Source organism: Aotus nancymaae, unplaced genomic scaffold, assembly GCF_030222135.1.
Source record: "Aotus nancymaae isolate 86718 unplaced genomic scaffold, 86718_ANA_hifiasm-v0.15.2.pri h1tg000004l, whole genome shotgun sequence".
Taxonomy (NCBI): domain Eukaryota; kingdom Metazoa; phylum Chordata; class Mammalia; order Primates; family Aotidae; genus Aotus; species Aotus nancymaae.
The window spans coordinates 44,350,722-44,371,923 of record NW_026988415.1 but is presented as its reverse complement, the minus strand read 5'-3'; the positions used below and the strand labels follow the sequence as shown (position 1 = coordinate 44,371,923).

General features: G+C 38.1%; 1 protein-coding gene across 8 annotated transcripts in view; it reads left to right on the top strand.

Annotated features, from left to right (window-relative positions):
• Window positions 1-21,202, top strand: part of LOC105706448 (ras-related protein Rab-40A-like) — a 136,183-nt gene that overhangs the window by 79,609 nt on the left and 35,372 nt on the right. For 6 of the 8 annotated variants that reach the window (XM_064362190.1, XM_064362170.1, XM_064362168.1 and 3 more), the window contains 3 exons: window positions 6,944-7,054; window positions 17,855-18,069; window positions 19,264-19,454. The gene's annotated coding sequence lies outside the window, so the exon portion shown is untranslated. Of the gene's footprint in view, window positions 1-6,943; window positions 7,055-14,401; window positions 14,960-17,854; window positions 18,070-19,263; window positions 19,455-21,202 lie in introns of those variants that run through there. The other 2 variants (XM_064362201.1, XM_064362175.1) reach the window with 2 other exon arrangements.

Below are 21,202 nucleotides of genomic sequence, written 5' to 3'. Positions count from 1 at the left end.
TAGACAAAATATAGTATTCTTTTGCATATTTGTCTATATACAAGCACACACACACACATAAATACTATAGGTGTTCTTGTCTTCCAACTAGCTAATTTAACATTAAATGTCTATTTGTATATGTACACACACACACACAAGCTTGATTCTTACACTTAAGAGAGTGTTGTGAGGAGTTTAAGGGGAAACCCTCACCAGATCCCAGCAGTTTCTGACACATTCACAACATCAGTGTTTGCTTCCTTCTTATCCCAACTCTGCTAACTGGGATGTTATTTATTTTCACATTCATTTCTATTTTTACCATTAAGCATTCTTTTCGTCTCCATTTTTTTTTTTTTTTTTTTTTAGTTTACATTGTGGTTCTTTATCAGGCTTTCTGAATTGAATGTTTAACTCATTTATTTTCATTTTTATTGATATAGGTATTTAATGTTTTAAAATAGTCTCTGAAAGCTACTCTAGCTAAATTCATACATGCTCTGTTTTCATTATGATTATATGCACCAAATTCTGCAATTTTAATCTATTTCCATTTGGGTGAAAGTTTTGTTTAACAGCCTCAGATAGAAATCAATTTTCATGAATGATCCATGTTTATATGAAAGTAGGTGTGTTGTCTAATATTAGGCTTCACAATTTAGAATAAGTGTATCTGTAAGATCTGCCCTTGGAATTATGTTGCTTAGGTGTTCCCTACAGTTACTAAATTTTTCTCCACCTGAACGTTTTTGGATTATAGGAAATGTGGTAGTATCATCTATTTTTAAATGGTGTGCTTCTTCCTACTTCTCTTTGCATTTATTGTAGTTTTTGCTCTATCAATATTTTTACCACATGATTGTGTATATAAGTATTAATATCTCCCATCTTCCTTGTGAATTGTAGCATTTAGCTTTATCAACTGTGTTTTTTTGTCTCTTTAAATCCATTTGGGTCTCAATTTTTCTCTCTTAATTGTCAAGATTGTAACCTTTTCTTTATATTGGCAACTGCCTATTATATATTTATCATTACATTTTTACCCTATATGAATACATTTGTTTTATGTATATCACTTGAAAAAGCATAACTTTGGATTTTGCTTCAATAGGCAGTCTGAAAATAATTATCTTTTAATAGGTAAGTCAAGCCAATTCATTGTTATCGATATGATTAATGTCTTTGGTCATTTGTGTTCAGTTCTGTTACATTGCTTTTAAACATAGAAATTGTACAGTCTTTCACTAGTGCATATGTTTATTTGCTCTCTATATTTAATTAGTATTTAGAATCATTAATACATAAGATCCTTGATATGGAAGAAGTCTTAATAATGAGTAGAGAAATCATCAAAATATGTGGACAGATAATTCACATAAAATGTAATATACATAGTCATTAAACTTTCAAAAATTTGCCAAATTACAGTAAGTAAATGAATTCAAATTAATATCCTGGGCTATCGTACCAAGTGGAAAACAGAAGTTGCTGAAAAATATGTACAACATGATGATTTGGAGAAAGAACATATGTACATGAATACGTTTTGCACATATATAAAACAAAACATAATAGCAAGATCAGGTTTACTAAGGGCAACTAACTGTTCTAACAGTTAAAACATGAACATCTCAAAGATATCAGTAGATTTGAACCATCAGGAAAAGAAATGTATATATATTTATGTGATGAATAAGCTTTGGTACCATTTCTCTTTAGGATGAGATACTGAGGATGGCAGAAATCAGTAAGAAAATCATTGCTTTGTTAACTTTTTATTTGATATGTTCTTCTTTTTACCTTCCCCTTTTCCTTTAATTTTTAGTCGACATGTAATGTACATATTTATGGGATACAAAGTGATATTCCCATATGTGTATGCAATGTCTAAGGAGCAAATCAGGGTAATTAGCATATCCATCCCCTCAAACTTTGCCATTTCTTTGTGTTGTAAACATTCAAAATCTTCTCTCCCAGCCTTTGAGAATATACAATAAATTATAGCAGAACACCAAAACTCATTCTTCTTGTCTAGCTATAATTGTGTGACAGTTAACCAGCTATACTAAAAAAAATTTTTTTAATGAGCTCATAGAAATAGAGTAGAATTGTGAGTATTAGAGACTGGGAAGAGTAGGAGGCAGGGAAGGATGGAGATAGGTTGGTTTACTTTCCTTTTTGACACCAGAATGGGAACCTTTCTTTGAACCCCAGAAGAAAGATATTACAGAATAACAGAGCATGAAGATGAGTCTGGTGTACAACAGACTGAAATCAAGAGTTCTGGGTCCCAGAAACCACATCTGTCCTTGCCTGCAGGACCATGGGAAGTGACTTCCCCTGTGCTGGTCTCAGCTCTTACACAGAAAATGATGGTATCCAAATGGTTAGGGATGGGGACTTGGGAGTCATATAGAATTCAGTGTATACTTGAGATCATTTCATCTGATTTCAGGACATCTAGCAATGTCTACTGTCTAGATATGTGAGACTACATGCAATAAATACACAGGATGTATGTATATAGATATATATACATATATTCATGTATTTTCTGTATGTATATACAGAAATGCTGGCTGATCTGAACACATTTGCCCAATTCCAAGTGTGCATAGAAAACTGGGAATATTCAAAATTCCAGATTTTTTTCTTAGGAGCAAGAAGAAAATATGGCCCTAAAGGGGATTAATCGAGGGATGAGGGGTAGGGGTGGAGAGGATCTTGATTTGGATCTTTTTTATTTAAGTGTGAGTTTCAACTTTTGTCAATCAAAGAAAGACTTTTGTTGAAATAGCTTTACTGTTTCTCTAGTGTTCTGGAGAAAAAAAAATGACCCTGCAATCACTTTTTAGAATTGTCTTGATTTTTCTGCAATTCAAGCTATATTGAATATAGTTATATGTAGAGAATGTTATTGTAGTCTTGAGTGTATATATGTGTGAGTGCTGATACTTCTGTATTTTCTTTGGGTGTGGAAAACAATTCAAGCTGAGAAAATTATTCTCAAAGATGCATTTTTACGAATTTTATTTAAAAATTTTCTTAAACCATTAAAAAATAAAACTCACATTTACATATATAAACTCACATTTATATAGAGAGAATATAATGGGAGGAATGCACAAACATGTACTTTTTAAAGTTAAAGAGTGGTAAGATTGCCTAGTATATGTTTATCTCTGGAATTAACTGTATGTTCTACAATTTCTAAATTAATATGAATCATGTTTTAAATCAGAATTAAAACTCATACAAACATTGCATGTTAAATATTTCAGACATAAAAATTCAAAACTAGTGTAAGATACTTCTATGTACTCATTAAGAAATAAAACATTACATATACAGTAGAAACTTACTTAGTCTTTTCTGATTGCATTAGCTGCTGTTTTACTTGGAGTAGTCACTAACAAAAATTTTGATATTTCATTCTTAATACATCTCATTACAATTTTTAACATGTATATATCTCTACATGAAATGTGATCTTATTTTGTTGGATGTTTCATCTGTAGTTAGTGGGACATATAATGGAAAAGAGAAAGGAAGAAACACACGAAGAACAAATGCACATCCACATCTCAACAGTGTGACAAGCATATATGCCTACTAGCCATGTGTATTTTCTTTCAGAGCTACTAAAATGGAAACACTCATTTTCTCAGTTTATATGCTGTAGGAAGCAGAAATGCATACTGCGGATATTATTTTCATTTTAAAACTCTGATATGTTCAGAGTCTTCATTTTCCAATTGCTTCCTATCCCAAAACAATGTCTCAGTGTATCTGAACATGAAACATTTTCCCATTTGTCTAGGCTGAATTTTTTGTCTTCGTTCTCACTGTTTCTCTTCTAGGCCTGTCCTCTACATCTAGAACCTAATCTGGGCCATGCTGGTAAAAGAAGACAGTATTTTGGGGGAGTTAGTTTTCATGTGTCCAGACCCAAATTCCTTGGTTGCTTTAGGGCTGCATTGCATTTAGAACTTGGACTAATTTTGTATTACAAGTGCTGGTCATGTGTATATTTTCCTTTCTTTTTGTTATTTTTAGTTGCACAAAGAAGGCACTTCACAGGTGTTTCAATTCACATGTGCTGATTGCTCCTTGGGCCCTGGGCTGGCTGACTGTGACTGAACTTTTACCCTGAATCCTTCTGTGTCATGATCTTCTTCTTTAATCCTAACAGCTATTTATGATACCCATCATTCTGACCACTAATCAGATGAGGGTAATGCCTTTAGAGGAGTTATGTAAATCAAAGAGAAAACTTTGGTATCTTCTGATCAGCAGCTTACTCTGGAATACTCTAGAGTTTTTTCCATTTTTCCTTAATGCCTGCAGGGCTCTGAATGCAATAATCTTCCTCTAGGCTGACTGCACCCGCTCCCTGTGGTGGTGTTCAATGGTTTCTTCTTTTAAATTATGAGCTGTATAGCTTTTAACTCAAATTATTGAAATTTAATACACTTTCTAAATAAATAAAAAGCCACTAAGAATTGTATTAAAACAAAGAAAACATTTGCAAACCACACTTCAGATATTGGGTTAGTATCCATGATTTATGAAGCACACTGTAACAAAAAGATTAGCAACTATTTCAACAGATAATTCACATACATACGTGAACAATGAACATGTTAACTATGCCAAACCCACAAGAACTAATAAGATACAAATATCAACCCTAAATATAATATAAAGTGGAAAAGGCAGTTGCAAAAGAAGATGAGGACTGTGATTGCACTTTTGGAGAAGACTCTGTGTGTGGGGGGGGGGGTGAATGGGATTGTGTGCACCTCACCTACAGGGACGTGTCTGAAGAGTATGCATCATACCAGGGACAACAGACGCTCTTGGGTCACAGCATAGAAGCTGGACCAATGAGTGATAAAGGTTTATTCCAATTTATGAATATGCTTTTGTATATTGTTTGAAAGTTTGTTTCAGGAAAATGTATATTGATAAAAATTTGGATAAAGAAAATACTTGTTAATAGATCGACAGCAGTAATGTGTAACTGAATTCAGTAATTTGGAAAAGGATTCATTGTATTCACTTTCCTGGGAAAACAAAGTAGATTTAAAACAGTAAATTGACTCTGTGTGTGTGTGTGTGTGTGTGTGTGTGTGTGTGTGTGTGTGTGTGTGTTTCTAGCTCCTCTAGCTCCATCACCCAAATACAGCTCACAGGTGCAGGCTTATCTTCAGTTCAGACCAGGCCGGGACTTCCAATCTCAGATTTAGATATCCCTTAAATATGCTTATTTTATAATTCATAAAAATGATGGATACAGGGGAATGGCTGTCTGTAGGTAAAAAAGTTCTGCCTCCCAAGGGCTGCCAGTGTGTGCTAGAGGTATCTCATGTTTCATCTTATGGATGCCCCAGAGTAGAGGATTTTGCTGTCTTATTTTACACTTATCAATTTTATTCTGACAGAATTAGAATTATTCTATATGTAAATTCATATGCTAGGTTTTAAGTGAGGAATGTTTTTTTGCTCCTTGCAAACACATCTGTGGAAATATTTGACAATGGTGGTATGGTGGTGCCCCCTCGTGACTGAAGCCTGAACTGCAGCTTGAATATCAGCAGGAAAGTGGGAGGGAGGGCAGTTGTGGCCCAAGCCCGCCCTACAGAGTTTTCTGGAAGTCTGAGTGAAAATTGGGCATTCCCAATGTGTAGGAATACTGTCAGTCTCCATTTAAAAAGTGGAGCCTCTTACTATGTGGAAAAGAAAACTGTGTCAGAGGAATATATATATATATATTTGAGACGGAGTTTTGCTCTTGTTACCCAGGCTGGAGTGCAATGGCGCGATCTCGGCTCACTGCAACCTCCGCCTCCTGGGTTCAGGCAATTCTCCTGCCTCAGCCTCCTGAGTAGCTGGGATTACTGGCACGCGCCACCATGCCCAGCTAATTTTTTGTATTTTTAGTAGAGACGGGGTTTCACCGTGTTGACCAGGATGGTCTCGATCTCTTGACCTTGTGATCCACCCGCCTCGGCCTCCCAAAGTGCTGGGATTACAGGCGTGAGCCACCGCGCCCGGCCCATAAATATATTTTTTAAATGCTTTGAGACAAATGGATAAATAGCTGGAGACCTGGGTAAGCTAAAATGGATGCAGATCTTTTATCATCTTTGTAACCCAAGTTTGCTCTTACTATAACCATCTTGTCATGGAAATATATGATAACATCTTAAAATACTAAAACACAAAAAAACTCACTTTTTTTTTTTTGGACTGTGTATTTTATTGTGTGGATGCCCTCAAATTTACTTCACTAGTATCCTAGCAACGAAAATTTCGTTTCCTTACCATTATTTCTATGACCAAAAATAGTGTACTTAACATCATGCTTATGTATATGCAAATATTTTTGTAAGCATTTATTAAGTTCATTTTAAAACCCTTTGAACTATAAACTTTTATGTTAATAATTACTTTAAAATACGATTACTAATTTATATTACCTATATACAGTATAAAAATACCTGTTTCTCCACACATTAGAAATAATGTGAATCATTAATCTGGTATGCAAGAAGTCATCTCTCATCATTGCTTTCATTATAACTCGTTTTTGCTGCTTCTAGAATTCTATCCTATGGATGTGACATAATCAATTTTCACAACCCTATGTTATTCAGACTGTTCTGATATTTCCTATTATTTACACTGTGTGGATGGCATCTTTTCAGAGTCTGTGCACTGCTGAAGGGCACAGTTTCAGGCACAGTTCCTGTGGCTGTTTGCAGCAGTGAGTTAAATGTGTTTTCCTTGAGTTCAGCAAGCTGTCTTAGGAGAATTATAACACAACATGATAAATGTCTCAGTTTCTGCGAGTGTGTGTGTGTGTGCGCGCACATGCACCGCGCACACGCTGACAACCACATTTCCCTCCGCCCCTTCATGGGTTTGTGTCTCATTTGGTCTCTCTTCCTAAATTCAGGCCCAGAAGTGACAAAAGATAATTATCAGGATGGCAGTCCTTATAACCAGATGCTTATCAACATTCTTCACTACATTCTGAAGATGAATTTCTACAAGGGAAATTGTTGATGTAAGTGGTGTTCACTCTTTGATATGTATTGACATAGTGGCACACATAGAGTTGGTGCCATTTAGATTCCCCAAGGGAGGCATGTGAGGACAGCCACAGAGGAGTGAAGAAATTAGTTATGCTGACATCCTATCACATAGGATGGCAGAGTTCAGGACCCACTCTTAAGTCATTGTCATATCTGAAAGATGTGGAAGTGATTAGATGACATCAAATTTTGCACACAAGCACAACCTTATGTAGCATGAGGGGAAGGGGGAAGACGAATGATCATTGCTTAGAGTTACACAGGACAGAGGCAGCAGGGCTAGGACACAGACACTCTTTTATATGCCTTCATTTTTATATAAAACATAAACCAATTCTTTTGTATGAAAGTGTTCAGTCATTACTGTGGTACAACAGAAGACCAGAAGACCATATTTTTAAACAGCTTTCTTCCAATATGCCATAGAGATAATGAAATTTACCCGTTTTAAGGGTAAATTTGATGAATTTAGTAAATGTGTAGAGTTGTGCTACCATCACCAGAATCAAGCTTTAAACATTTCCATTACCTCCAAAAATCCTGTCGTGCTTGAATACAGTTAATTCCTTCTTCAGCCTTGGCAATCACAAATGTTTTCTGTGTCTATGAATTTGCCTATTTAGATGCTTTATATAAATGGAATCATACAATATTTGGTCTTTATCGTTTGGCTTCCTTCACCTTGTTATGATATATTCTCAAGGTTCATCCATAGTGTAGCATGTCTCATAATGTCATTCTTTCTAATGGCTGAAAAATCTTGTATGAATAGACTGCATTTTTTACCTATTTATCTGCTGATGGTCATTTGGATTATTTCTAGTTATTGGCTAATATGAATGGCGATTCAACATACATTTGTGTTTAAGTTTTCAGGTAGACTTACGTTTTCATTTCTCTTGAGTATGTACCTAAGAGTGGAATTGCTGGTAACTCCCTGCTTATCCATTTGAGGAACTGCCAGATGACTTTCATGACCCTGACAGTAATGAGGAGTATAGGCTTAGCCAGTTGTTCTTATTGTGATTACACAAGGGTTATGTGTTTTGAGAAAGAATACCATTGAGTTGAAGTGCCCTTCTTGTCACATTATATCTGGTAGTTAGGATGACTACTTAATGTCACTGGTGATGTTGAACTTCATCATTTAATTAAGGTGAGGTTTGCTAAGTTTCTCTAGTGTATAGTAACTATTTTCCACGTGACTAGAGAGCATGTGGAGAAAAGGGAAACACTCCCATGTTTCTAATTTTATGGTGAGTCAGTGTCATTTCTGTGTGGTGGAATGAGCGCACTGATGGTGCTGGGGAAGGGAAGAAGGTGATTCCACCATTTCTATTCAACTGAGTCATGGACCCCATAAATGGAGTTTGGGGTAAGGAATGAAGTCACCACATACCCCATTTCTTCCTGTTTCCCAGGTTTTCCTGTCCCCATATGTTTCTTGTCCCCTTGTCTGCATGAGAGAAGTATGTTTCCTTTGCACTCCCAAGGGGCTTGATGAAAACCTCATACTGTCTGCTGTTCAGGACACTGGAGCAAGAGAGACCAGAGATTTCTCTGCATCTTGGTGCCAGACCCAACCAGTGACTGTGAGATGTTCTTGTCTCAGGGGTAAATCACTTCTCCTGCTAGCCTACCTTGAAGAGTGGATATTTTTGTTATGTGGGAGCATCATTGCTGTGTGGTAGAGTGATGGTGAGGCACACAGAAGCAGGTAGAGATGAAGTGCCTGGTGGGTGAGCCAATACCCAGGGCACGGGCTCCAGGACTTGTGTTGCCTGATCCAGCTGTCTCATCATCTGGATCTTCCCATCTTTCTATCCTTTCTCAGGGTACTTCGGATACCTGTGTACATCCCATACTGTCACAAAGAGCAGGGGACAAATGAGGTGGGGAAGGGAGCAAAGACAGAGAAAGGTAGAGGTGATCCCTGGAGGCTGTTTTCTATTCTCTTCCCTATTCTTTCTTGTTCCACATGAGGTTACGTTTCCTTATTTTACCCTACAGTTAACTTCAGAGACCTGGTAATCCATATGACCCCACAGCTATGCCTCATGGCCCAAAGGTCAAGATTTCATTTCCACCATCCTTTTCCTCAATGTGAAGGGCTGTTGAGTGAGTACCCTTAGGGCACAATACTAGGGAAGTATAAAATTGTCATCTTCCAAATGGGAAGCTGCTGGTTCCATTGTGGGGAAGGGTAAGAGATGGAATCCCATTGGCATTCTGCCACTTATCTGGAAAGGGTCTTAGGCTCTGTGAGCCAGAGCTTGATCATCTGCAAGATGGGACTCACCATACTTCCTTCACACTGCTGTCCTGACAGGTAAATGGAATAAACCATATATTTTTATACCACTATCTTAGTCCATTTAGTGTTGCTATAAAGGAATATCTGAGGCTGCACAACTTATAAAAAGAAAAACTTTATGTGGCTAACAATTCTGATGGTTGGAAAGTTTAAGATTGGGCATCTGCTTCTGATGAGGGCCTCAGGAAGCTTCCACTCACGATGAAGGCCAAGGGGAGCTGGCTTGTGCAGAGACCACATAGCAAAAGATGGGAAAGAGAGATGAGAGGTACTAGGCTCTTTTCAACAACAAGCTCTTGTGGGAACTAATAGAGCAAGGACTCACTCATCACAGCAAGGATGGCACCAAGACTTTGATGAAGTATCCACCCCCATGACCCAAACACCTCCTGTTAAGTCCCACCTCCAACATTAGGGATCAGATGTCAACATGAGGTTTGGAGGAGTCAAACATCTAAATCGTAGCAAACACTTATTGAATTTATTTCTTCTGAAAATGTTTCTGAGATGTCTCTAATAAGGTAACTTTGGGGCTATTTGATATTTTGGCCACGCTGACATGACCATTCTTGCACACATGCCAGGGATTCTCTGCAGTGCAGATTTGAGAGAGCAGCAGTTGATGGGGCTGTGCTTGCTTCTCTCATATATGTTCTCCAGTGTCTCTGCAAAGCCAGTCTACCATTTTGTTCTCCTGCAGCAACATGTCATTCTTATGACTCCACAATTTCAATTTAAACAGGATACAGCATAAACACAAACTTACTCATCAGATTTTCTCATCAAACTCTAGGACTATTCAAGGACAGATTCTGAGGCATAAAGTGGGACTGTTATGTTTGTGTTTAGAAATGTACATGTGAAATATGCCATTTATGTGGAAATAGATGGAGAAAAATGAAAAGTATTCTAACATTACAGTGATAGGATATTACATCCACAAATATTAACATTGGGAAGCCCATTATTGCAAAAATCTAAAGAAACAAGTGCTCTCATCTTGTAGTTGGTTGGGATATTCATTAGTAAAGAGATTTTAACTTTCAACTAGACAGTATATATTAAAAATACTCACTTTTTTTTATTCTTTGGCAAAGAATAAACATTTGTGGAAATGTATCTTCCTGGCAAGTCATTATCACGCATGTGTCCCCACTGCTGAGGACTGAGCTGACCATTTCCCTAGCTGGTTTGCTACCTTCAGTCCCACCACACTTCCCGACCCTGAGTTATCCATCCTTCCAACCAAACAGGAGAATCTGTCTCATGGCTGGATGCCGCGCCTTGATGAACCATATAGAGAGCTTCTCCAAACATTGATATAGTGCAATGCTCAGGTTCCTACCCCCAGAGGCACCTGTAGAACTCTGACCTCATCGCTATCCAAGAGAAATCTCTCTCCTCTTTTCTCTGTGTCCTTAGAACCCTTCCACTTCCTGCCAGGTACAAGTAGTCCAATCCTTTCCTTAAGTTTAAGTTTCCACACAGGATGAAGCAAACACTGCTTCTGCTTCCAGCCTTGCTATAAACCTTCCCTGAGACACGGGGAAAGAGGCCCAAGCCTGGTTTTCTGCTGGAAACGCAGGAAGGGTAAACACAAGGAGAACAGATATTAAACTCCTTAACAGTATATGTCCTCATACTAAAGATCTGCCACCAGCAATTCAAGGTGCCCAGGCTGTCAGGTTCTGGCAGTAAGCCTGGTTCTGGCACTGAGCTTGCTGAGCAAGTTTTTTGCCATCCAGCTGTGTGGTTAGGAGCACGTGCTTTGTTAGTCACAGACATCCATGAAGAAGAGAGGATACTGGTACCTCACTAGCAGGACTGTCATGAGATCAAATTCAGACGCTAACATAAAGAAACTAGAGCTAGGGCCCTCTAAACACTTTGCTCCATAAGTAGGAGCTATCGTTCCTCCCTGAAGCAAAAAACTCATCTATTAATTAGACCTGCCCCCACAGCCAGGGCTTCTTAACCAGGATGCACATAAGAGTCACCTTGATGTGCCTTTTCTAAACCCTCAGCTGAAACTCCCTGGTTGGTAGAAATAGGACTTCTGCACAAAGGGCATTCAAGTCATTAAGCTGTAATAATATGGGCCTCAGAAAATAGATACATCAATGTGGTGCCAACAGTATATTTGAAAGTCTGTTTCCCCTTTATTTCACCAACAGTAGGCATTACCAGCTTTTGTCCTTTTTTTGTCTTACCTGCTCATTTTCCTTAGACTTGCCTCATTGGAAATGTCATGTCAGAAGGTAAATAAAACTTACATATCCAAAGGCTACACCCCTAAGTTTGCCAGATGTTGCAAATAAAAATATGAGATGCCCAGTTGAATTCAAATAAAATAATATTGCATGCCACATCCAGAGTCACATATCCAATACTGTGTGTGTGTGTATGTGTGTGTGTGTGTGTGTGTGTGTGTGTGTGTGTGTATCTACCTATCTTACCTATCTATCTAAATAGAGGGGTTGGGAAGAGACTGATTTATTTTCAGGAATTGGCTAGCATGATCACGATAGCTGGAAGGCCCAAATTTGCAGGGTGTGTTTGCAGAATGCAGACCAAGGAAGAACTAATGTTGCAGTTTAATTCCAAAGGCCATTTACCAGCAAACTTCCCTTTGCTTCAGGGGAGGTCAGTCTTTTTTTTTCTGTGCAGACTTCCAGTGGATTAGATGAAGCCTATCCACAGTATAGATAATAATCTGCTTTACACAATGTCCAGAAATTTAAATTTTAATCTCATTCAAAAACATCCTCAAAGAAACATCCAGAATAATGTTTGATGAGCTATCTGTGTACTTTAGCTCATCAAACCTCACTTTAGCCCAGCCAACCTGATATATAAATATAACCATCACACACTAAAATATTATTCATTATTTATCTGGAATAAAATATAAGTGAGTATCTTCTATTTTATCTGGCTACCCTACCTATGGAGGACTCTGTGTCCAACTAAGGTGTTCCAGGCAAAACCCTAGCTGAGCTCCCAGGAGATACCAGCACAGTCATCATCCATGTGAGTGAGCCTCTTGGATGTCCCAGATGTGTGGACCACACAGCCCCAGGCGACAGATACCCCATGAAGCAGAAAATACCTAGCTCAGCCCAGTCAATACACAGAATCCTGAGCGATAACAAATGGCTGTTTTTGGGGATATTGGTTAAGGAGAAATAGATATCCAAAACATTAGGGTTTTGGTGAGCTTTCTCACTTTTTCTGTATTCTATTATTGAATAAGAAAGGGATTCTCTTATTCTTAAAGGCTTGGTGGAACTTAGTTATAATTTTGACTATAATGTGAGTATTAGTTTATATGTGGATAGAGATTTGTGGACATGTCATTGATTCCTACTTGAAGAGATTTCCAATGGAAATTTTTACATTGTATAATTTTTCCACTATTATTTGAATTGGAACTTAATACCATAAGATGAGCCTCTACTACAGTCACATGAATTAAAGTACTGAGAGTGTGTTGCTATAAACCACTTCATAAGAAAAACCTCAGAGGTTGGCTTAATGAGTAATCATTCCAAACACAGGGTATTTCTTCATATTCACTAGTGTTTCAGGAAAGTGTCCTGAAATACTTTCTCCTGCTACAGGGATAGCCCTTGGCAAGGAAGTCAGTTTTCTTGAACACACATAAACAGGACTCCTTTAGGAGACATCAGACTGCTATGCATTGCAATTCTTGGCATTTGTGACTGTCCCAATGCAGCACTGCTGGGTGGATACTGTCGATTCTGGGGCTCATTTGTAGCCCATGTGACAGCAAATCTAAGTCACATTCTGTAATGTGACTTTTATAAGAAATAAAGCCCTTGTAGTTTTAAAAATTATATATCTTATTTGGTTTAGTGCTAAGACTTGGAGCAGTGGATTACTTGGGGTGGGAGGCCTTAAATATTCAAGCATTGTAAAGCAAGACCATAGGAATAGTTGAGGAGCCAGCAAGGCACAGAAAGAAGACTAGGCCTGTGGGCCTATTGTAAGATCCCCTCCTGTTGGCAGAGTAGAGTGAGTACCTCTGAAAGGTAGCTTACTACCAAGAATTTTGAAGGAAGGACTACAGCTGAGCAGCATATTTCTCCTGCCAAAGGAGTGTGCACAGAGGCTAGAAATGTTTTGGTTGTGAATGTCCATTCACATGGAATAAAATATTGGGATGGGGGATAAGGATATTGTCAAGACAAACCATTGTATGATTGAATTGATTAGGTTTTTGCCTACTAAATGACTATATTATTCCAAGCCTGCTTCCCTGAAATAACTAAGAGATATCTTAAATGGCATATTTTGGTGTTCCTAGGTTGTTTAGTCATATGATTATAAACAGTTTCTCAGTTTTCTGCCACAGATGCCTAACTGCCTAGCATGGTGTGTGAGTTGTACATGTTCTCCCCCTCAGGTCTAGCTCCTTGTCAAGAGCCTTAAGATACCTCCCTGGGTCTCTATGTCGTGAAGATACTCCCTCAAGTTTACTTTTAAAGCAAACAAAATTCCCGACAACACAGACTTTTGTCCTATTATCAAAAGAGGGCAGATTTCCACCAATTACCTGGGTCCCAGTCTAGTTCCTTTTATTAGTAAGCTTTCTCAGGTGGTGGTCTGAAGAGTGAAGGTTTTTTGCTTCCCAAGAAAGGCAAGAGGACAGAGGGCTGTGTGGAGGAGGCATTTCCAGTGTGGAGGAGGCATTTCCAGTGTTGAGGACAAGCCTGTACATCTTGGTTGCCATAGAAACCAGATGTCGTAAGGGTAACTGTGACAACTTTTCAATAGAGACCTACATGGCCTGGTGAAAAAAACAGGATTGTCTTCAGGTTTTTGAGACTCAGCTGAAGATGTAGGGCTGAACTGCCCTGGAGTGTGGGAAGACAAAAGATCCCAACCAAGCCTCCTTGTTCTTGCTTTGGGACTCGGTGCCCTGGCTGTCTGGTGAGAAAAAGAAGTGGGTCCCTCCTGGTCCCAGGGAGTGTGGTGTCCTGCTCCAAGGTGTCTCAGGGCTACTTCCCATGTAAGGAAGGGTTGTGGGAGGATGATACAGGCAAAGACTGAGCTTAGCATCCCATTCTGTATAATGGGGATAATTATGCTTACCCATAGAATTCCTGGAACTTACGGTGATAAAGAGGTACAAGACCATAGCCCTGTGGTTATTGTGGAATCAGAAATGTGTATGTAAATTGAGGCCTCTTTTTCTTCCTTTTCAGATTTGTTTTTAGGGGGTAGATAAGGAAAGAAGAAAAAGGCCCTGGTGAGAAACCCATTGTACCTTCTGGATATGATCACTACCCAATTTTATCAGTGTCATTGGTCACTAACCCAGTGCCTAGTATGGTACCAGGCACAGAGTTACTCCAAGAATGTACAATAATGACTGGATTCTCTTTCTCCCTGTGCAACTCTTCATGCATGTGACTGAACTTAATATTAAGTGTCTGAAGGAGGTTAGTTGTGAGGATCTGGGACGTGATGGGTGCTGAAGCTTCTACTCCAGATTTGAAGGGGAACAGTCCTCAAGAGACCCCTGGCACTTCCCTTGCTGGTGAGATATGATGCCTGATTCTAATGAGTTCATAGATATGAACAAAAGCATGTTGTGGAATAGCTCCTGTGAGGTTCACAATATAGTCCAGAAGATGAGAAACTACTCTTTGTAGTAAACTTGATTCCCATCTAAGAGATGCCTTACTTTATCATAAAGCAATGAATTGTTCGCTTGAGGATGGAACTTGGTGTTTAACATGTATTCGCAACAAATTTACATATATTTTCTGCCTTTATGAATACTAATCGGTGATGTACGTGTATTTCTCAGATGGGTGCTGAACTATACAGTTAGAAGGTTAGAAGATCTTCCTACCAATTTGTGATTATAGTATGCATTCTTCTATGGTTTCCATATTTTTTGTCTATTCTGTAATTAAATTTTCTATGAAGCCAGAAATTAATTAAGTGCTACCTAAAAATATTAAAATGTGAGGTACAATAATTTGGCATTTTCCAAATTACTACTTGCAATGTAGTTTTCCCTATTATAATGATATCCAGCTATGTCCTCTAAGATAACTAGATTTTTCTAAATACCATTATTATTTCCCAGGACATCACAATTTCAGTTCTGTAGTACCTGCCCTACCTACCTTTCCCACTGCCTTGCCCCCAGGTAAACACAGTATGTCTGTCACAATATATTACTTTACATGTCCAGAAATATATTTAAATGGAATCATAGAAGCGGTTTCTTTTTCTTAAATCAACACCTGGCTTTTTTCATTCACTCTACTTATTTTTATATTTACCTACTTTATTGCATTTATCTACTGATATAGTTCATTCTTTCTGATTGCTAAATACTATTCCAGTATACAACTATAGCAAACATTTCATTATCCATCCATTTGTCTATGGACATTTTGGTTTTTAATTTGAGGTTCTTGTAAATAAAGCTGCTATGAACATTTGTGAAGAAGTCTTTTTGGAAAAATATGTGTTATCTTTCAAGGGTCAATACTTAGGAGTTAAGTGCCTGGATCATGTGGTAGAGGTAAGATTAACATTGTAAGAAATGGCCAAACAGCCAAACTGTTTTCAAAGTGGTTGTACCATTTTTCATTCCAACCAGCAGTGTATGAGGGTTTTAGCTTCCAGAAAATTACCAGTGATTGGTATGATCAGTCTTTTAAATTTTGATCATTCTTCTGGAATGTAATAGTATCTCACTGTACTTTTTATTTTCTTTCCCTAATTATTAATGATGTTGAATATCTTTTCATGTGCTTATTTGGCATCTGTATATTTTCTGTAGTGGAGTGTCTTTTCAATTCTTCTGTCCATTTATTTATTGGAGTGTCTGTTTTCTTCTTAAGGAGTTTTGTGAGATTTTCTGTATTCTGGATATAAGTCCTTTGCCAGATAAATAGTTTCCATTTTCTCCCAGCCAAGGGCTTGTCAACGGTGTCTGTGGAAGAGCAAAGTTTTTAACTTTCAGGAAGTCTAATTTATTGATTTCTTCACCTACAGATTGTAGTTTTGTCTCACTAATGAAGTCTTTACTTAGCCCAAAGTCACAAGGATTTTCTCCTGTGTTTCTGGTAGAAGACTTACAGTTTTAGGTTATATATACATATATATACACACACACATATATGTGTATGTATATACACATATATACATACACATACATATAGATGTGTATATATACACACAAATATAGATATGCATATATATATACACACATATACATATATACATGTATGTGTATAATGTGTGTATATACCTATGTGTATACATATATATGTGTATACATACACATATGTATACATGTATATATATATGTGTGTATATATACATATATGTGATCCACTTTGAGTTGACTTTTGTATATAGTGTGATATTTGGATCACTGTTTGTATTTGTGAATATAGATAACCACTTCTCCCAGCACAATTTGTTGAAAAATACTCTTTTCTCCACTGAATTGCCTTTGCATCTTTGTCAAAAAACAATTATCCCTGTAGGTTTGGTCTGTTTTGGATTCCTTATTCTGTCTCTTTGATCAGTTTTTCTACCTTGATGCCAACAGTGCACTGTGTTGATTACTGTAGATTTGTAAAGAGTCTTGAAGTCAGGTAGTGTTTGTTCTCTAACTTTGTCCTTTTTTTCAAAGTTGTTTGTATCAGCTAGATCTATTAAACTTTCACATGAATGTTAGAATCAGCCTGTCAGTTTCCTTTTTGAAAGTTTGGTAAAAGTTTTATTGAATTTATATTAAATTTATAGATCAGATCCGGGAGAATGGATATATTAACAATACTAAGTCTTCTGATCCATGAACACAGAATGTCTGCCATTTATTTAAGTCTTCTTTAATTCTCTCAGCAGTGTTTTGTAATGTTCAGTGTACAGGTGTTGTACAATTGTGGATAGATTTTCTATAAATATTTCATACTTTTTGAAGCTACTGTAAATGTCATTATTTTTAAATACAATGCCTAATTATTATATTTTCTCTGAACTATTATATTTTCTCAGTAGCCAAATAATTAATAATAGCTGAATGTTTTTTTGGTTGAAAGCACAGCCTATTTTCTGATGGAAAAAGTATTTGAAAGATGTCTCAGAGATACTCTACAGGGGTCGTCTCCAGAAAAATTAATCATTAAAAGAGCATAGTTCAGTAGCTTTCTACTTTATATGTGTGCTAAAAATAAAACTGTTGAAATGCAAGGTTTGCAGGGATTTTTTTGTTTTCTTGTTTTTTGTTTTTTTTGACAGCATCTTGCTTTCTTGCCCAGGCTAAAATAAAGTGGTGTGCTCATGGCAGCCTTGACCTCCCAAGTTCAGGCAATACTCCTAAGAAGCTGGAATTTCAGGTGCATACCACCACACCTGACTAACTTTTTCTTTCTTTCTTTCTTTCTTTCTTTATTTTTTGTAGAGACAGAGTCTCATGTTTCCCAGGCTGATGTCAAACTCCTGGACTCAAGTGACCCTCCCACCTCAGCCTCCCAAAATGTTGAGATTACAGGCGTAAGTCACCACGCCTGGCCAGGTTCTAATTTTTTACCTGTCCACCCACCCACTCAGCAAATCTACATCAATGAATTCCTGAGATCTAGGATGGTGAGAGAGATCAAGCATGAATGTATGTGGGTATGTATGTATTATGAATGTATATATCACTGAAGCTGCCAGCAATGTTTATTGTAAGGGATAGTTGAGGTTAATTACCGTGCATCATATGAGTCCTATTTAGTTATAAGCATATATTAGGAATACAATCAGGGTGCTTATTCATTTTTTTTCCCAGCTTTTTTGGGCAAGCATGGTTACCATGATGACTCAGTGACCGCTGTGAGATTTGCTGGTACAAACTGAGCATTTATTATTTTTACCTGAATCACTTACAACTATGAGTTATCAAATGTTGCTTTTCTAATTCTGTTGTTCCTTCTAGAATTATTACTAAGCACCTGCATGTTCTCTCTCTCTCTGGTTATTCATAATCATTGATTATGAATAAACATTGGCCAATATCCTACTATTTTTCATGACTATATGCTTTTAATGTATTGGATAATTCAGTGCCCAGAACACACTTATGAGTTAAATACTCTTGCAAAATTCCATTTTACAGATGGAAAACTGAGGGATAGAGAGAATAAGGACTTTGCCTAAGACTGAACAGTTAGGTAGTGGGACAAGTTGGACTTATGTCCAGTGCATCATGCTCTAGAGCCTGGGAAAATGTGAAAGCTCTGTTGGTAGATGAAAGAAGCAATCTGCAAGCATGCATACTTTAGGAGCTCATTAAAAGTAATATTCACTATGTTAATATATTTATATGAAACCTGGACCTAGTAAGAAATGGGTGGATTGTGACTTTGGAAAGAACGTTCATGGCAATCCAGAGACAGAAGCCATAGGGCAATGGGATGATGAGTGGGAAGTGAAAAATTTTAACAGAGGATGTAGAAAACTCTTTTTGGTACTTCAAATATGGAGGAGAAGAAGGAAAAGGGAGGGAGAGACAGAGACAGGGAGATCTGTAGCTTGTAGCTGAATGGGCGATGAGGGGGGTCCAAGGAGGAATTTTTTTTTAAATCTTCAACTTCTTGAACTTGACCAAGTTAAAAGTTAATGTGAAAAAAGTTATTTCAGATTTAACCCTTGAAATTGCCCACATATTTATTTCCCTTATGCTTTTATATCACATTAGAGCTCATAAGGCACCTCCAAAGGAATAGAATGGGTTTTGAGTTCAATACATACGTAGTTATTACCTAATGAAAGAATAGACATTTTGTGTGAAGAAATGCTAGTAACTCTTGGATTTTCATCTCTCAGGGAGGCAGCAGATGGCTGAAATTCTGAAGTGATGTAGCTGCTTAGTGCACGATCTGAAAACCCCTGCACTGGTGATTTTGGGACAGGTCTAGAATATTCTAATAAATATATTAACATACCAAGAAGTCCAGGAGCAACCAGTGGGCAAACACGAAACCTCACATCCCTGGTGATGTCTCTGAGCTGAACAAGTAAGTTCAAAGACATGCCTGTCTTCCCAGTGTAGGAAACTAAATTTGGATTGGCTCAGAAGCATGACGTTGAACAGCTCTTACGAGGTTCTGATAACTCCCATGAAGTAGAGAGACTACTGTCTACAAAACTTTGAACTCAAGGCATATCACAGGGACATTTGCTTTCTTCAACTAGATGTCTGTGTTCTCATAAAGGGGGAGCAATGAGAAATGATTTTTCATAATGCCTGCCTTAGCACTGAGGCACAGCCATTGCCTAGTGCTGTGTCCCATTTAAAGGCCATTTAAGTTCCACTCAATGCCATATTCTCTCAAGAGGTTTCCTCATTTACCCATCAGACAGCTCTGTAAGGATGGTATCGTCAGTCCCATTTCACAGATAACTAAGCTCAGGCTCACAGAGCCTAAGACACCTCTCCAGGTAAGTGGCAGGATTTGAATGAAATTCCATCCCTCACCCTCCCTAGAGGACCCTGAGTAGCCTCCCTTTTAGAAGATGGGTTTTGGGCTTGAGAAATGGTGAGATTCCACCCTCCTGCTATTGTGACCCCATGAGTTTACTCAACAACTTTTCTGGGTGAAAATGACAGAGGTGAGATCCCATCCTTTGTGTCAAGAGACCTGTGTGTAGGGATACATGAATTGGCTGATGCCTAAAGTGGTGAGTGGGCTCAGGCAGAAGCTCAAGTGTGGGCCTTGAGACAGATGAGTGTATATATGTATATATCTATACCTATATCTATATCTGTATCTTTCTATCTGTATATATATGGGAGTTTATTTATTTTTTGGACAGAGTCTTGCTCTGTCACCCAGGCTGGAGTGCAGTGGCGCAATCTTGGCTCACTGCAGCCTCCGCCTCCTGGGTTCAAGCGATTCTCCTGCCTCAGCCTCCTGAGTAGCTGGGACTACAGGCGCACGCCACCATGCCCATCTAATTTTTATATTTTTAGTAGAGACGGGGTTTCACCATGTTGGTCAGGATGGTCTCAATCTCCTGACCTCATGATCCACCCACCTCGGCCTCCCGAAGTGCTGGGATTACAGGCATGAGCCACCGCACCCAGCTGGGAGTTTATTAAGTATTAATTTACACAGTTACAAGGTCCCACAATAGGCTGTCTGCAAGCTGAGGAGCAAGGAGAGCCAATCTGAGTCCCAAAACTGAAGAACTTGGAGTCTAGTGTTCAAGAGCAGGAAGCATCCAGCATGGAAGAAAGATGTATGCTGGAAGGCTAGGCCTGTCTCTTTTTCACATTTTTCTGCCTGCTTTATATTCGCTGGAAGCAGATTAGATTGTGCCCACCAGATAAAGAGTGGATCTGCCTTCCCCAGCCCACTGACTCAGATGTTAATCTCTTTTGGCAACACCCATACAGACACACCCAGGATGCATATTTTGTATCCTTCAATCCAATCAGGTTGACAGTGTTAACCATCACAACTACTTTAGGCAAATGCACTCTATATTTTATCTCCTTTAATCTCAACAGCTATTCAAGTTACCCATAAGAATAACCACTGAATTATGACCATTATTCAGATCAGGGTACTTTATGGGAGTTTCTGTAGATCAGGGAGATACCTTTGTTGTGTCTTGATTAGCAGGTAATTCTGAATTATTCTGAAGTTTTCCCCAGTTTGTCTATGTGCATCCTGGGCTTGGAATGATCTAATCTCCTTGGGCACTGCCATTACATGTTCCAAGGCAGTTAAACATTTTTTTTAAAAAAGTTATGATCCAT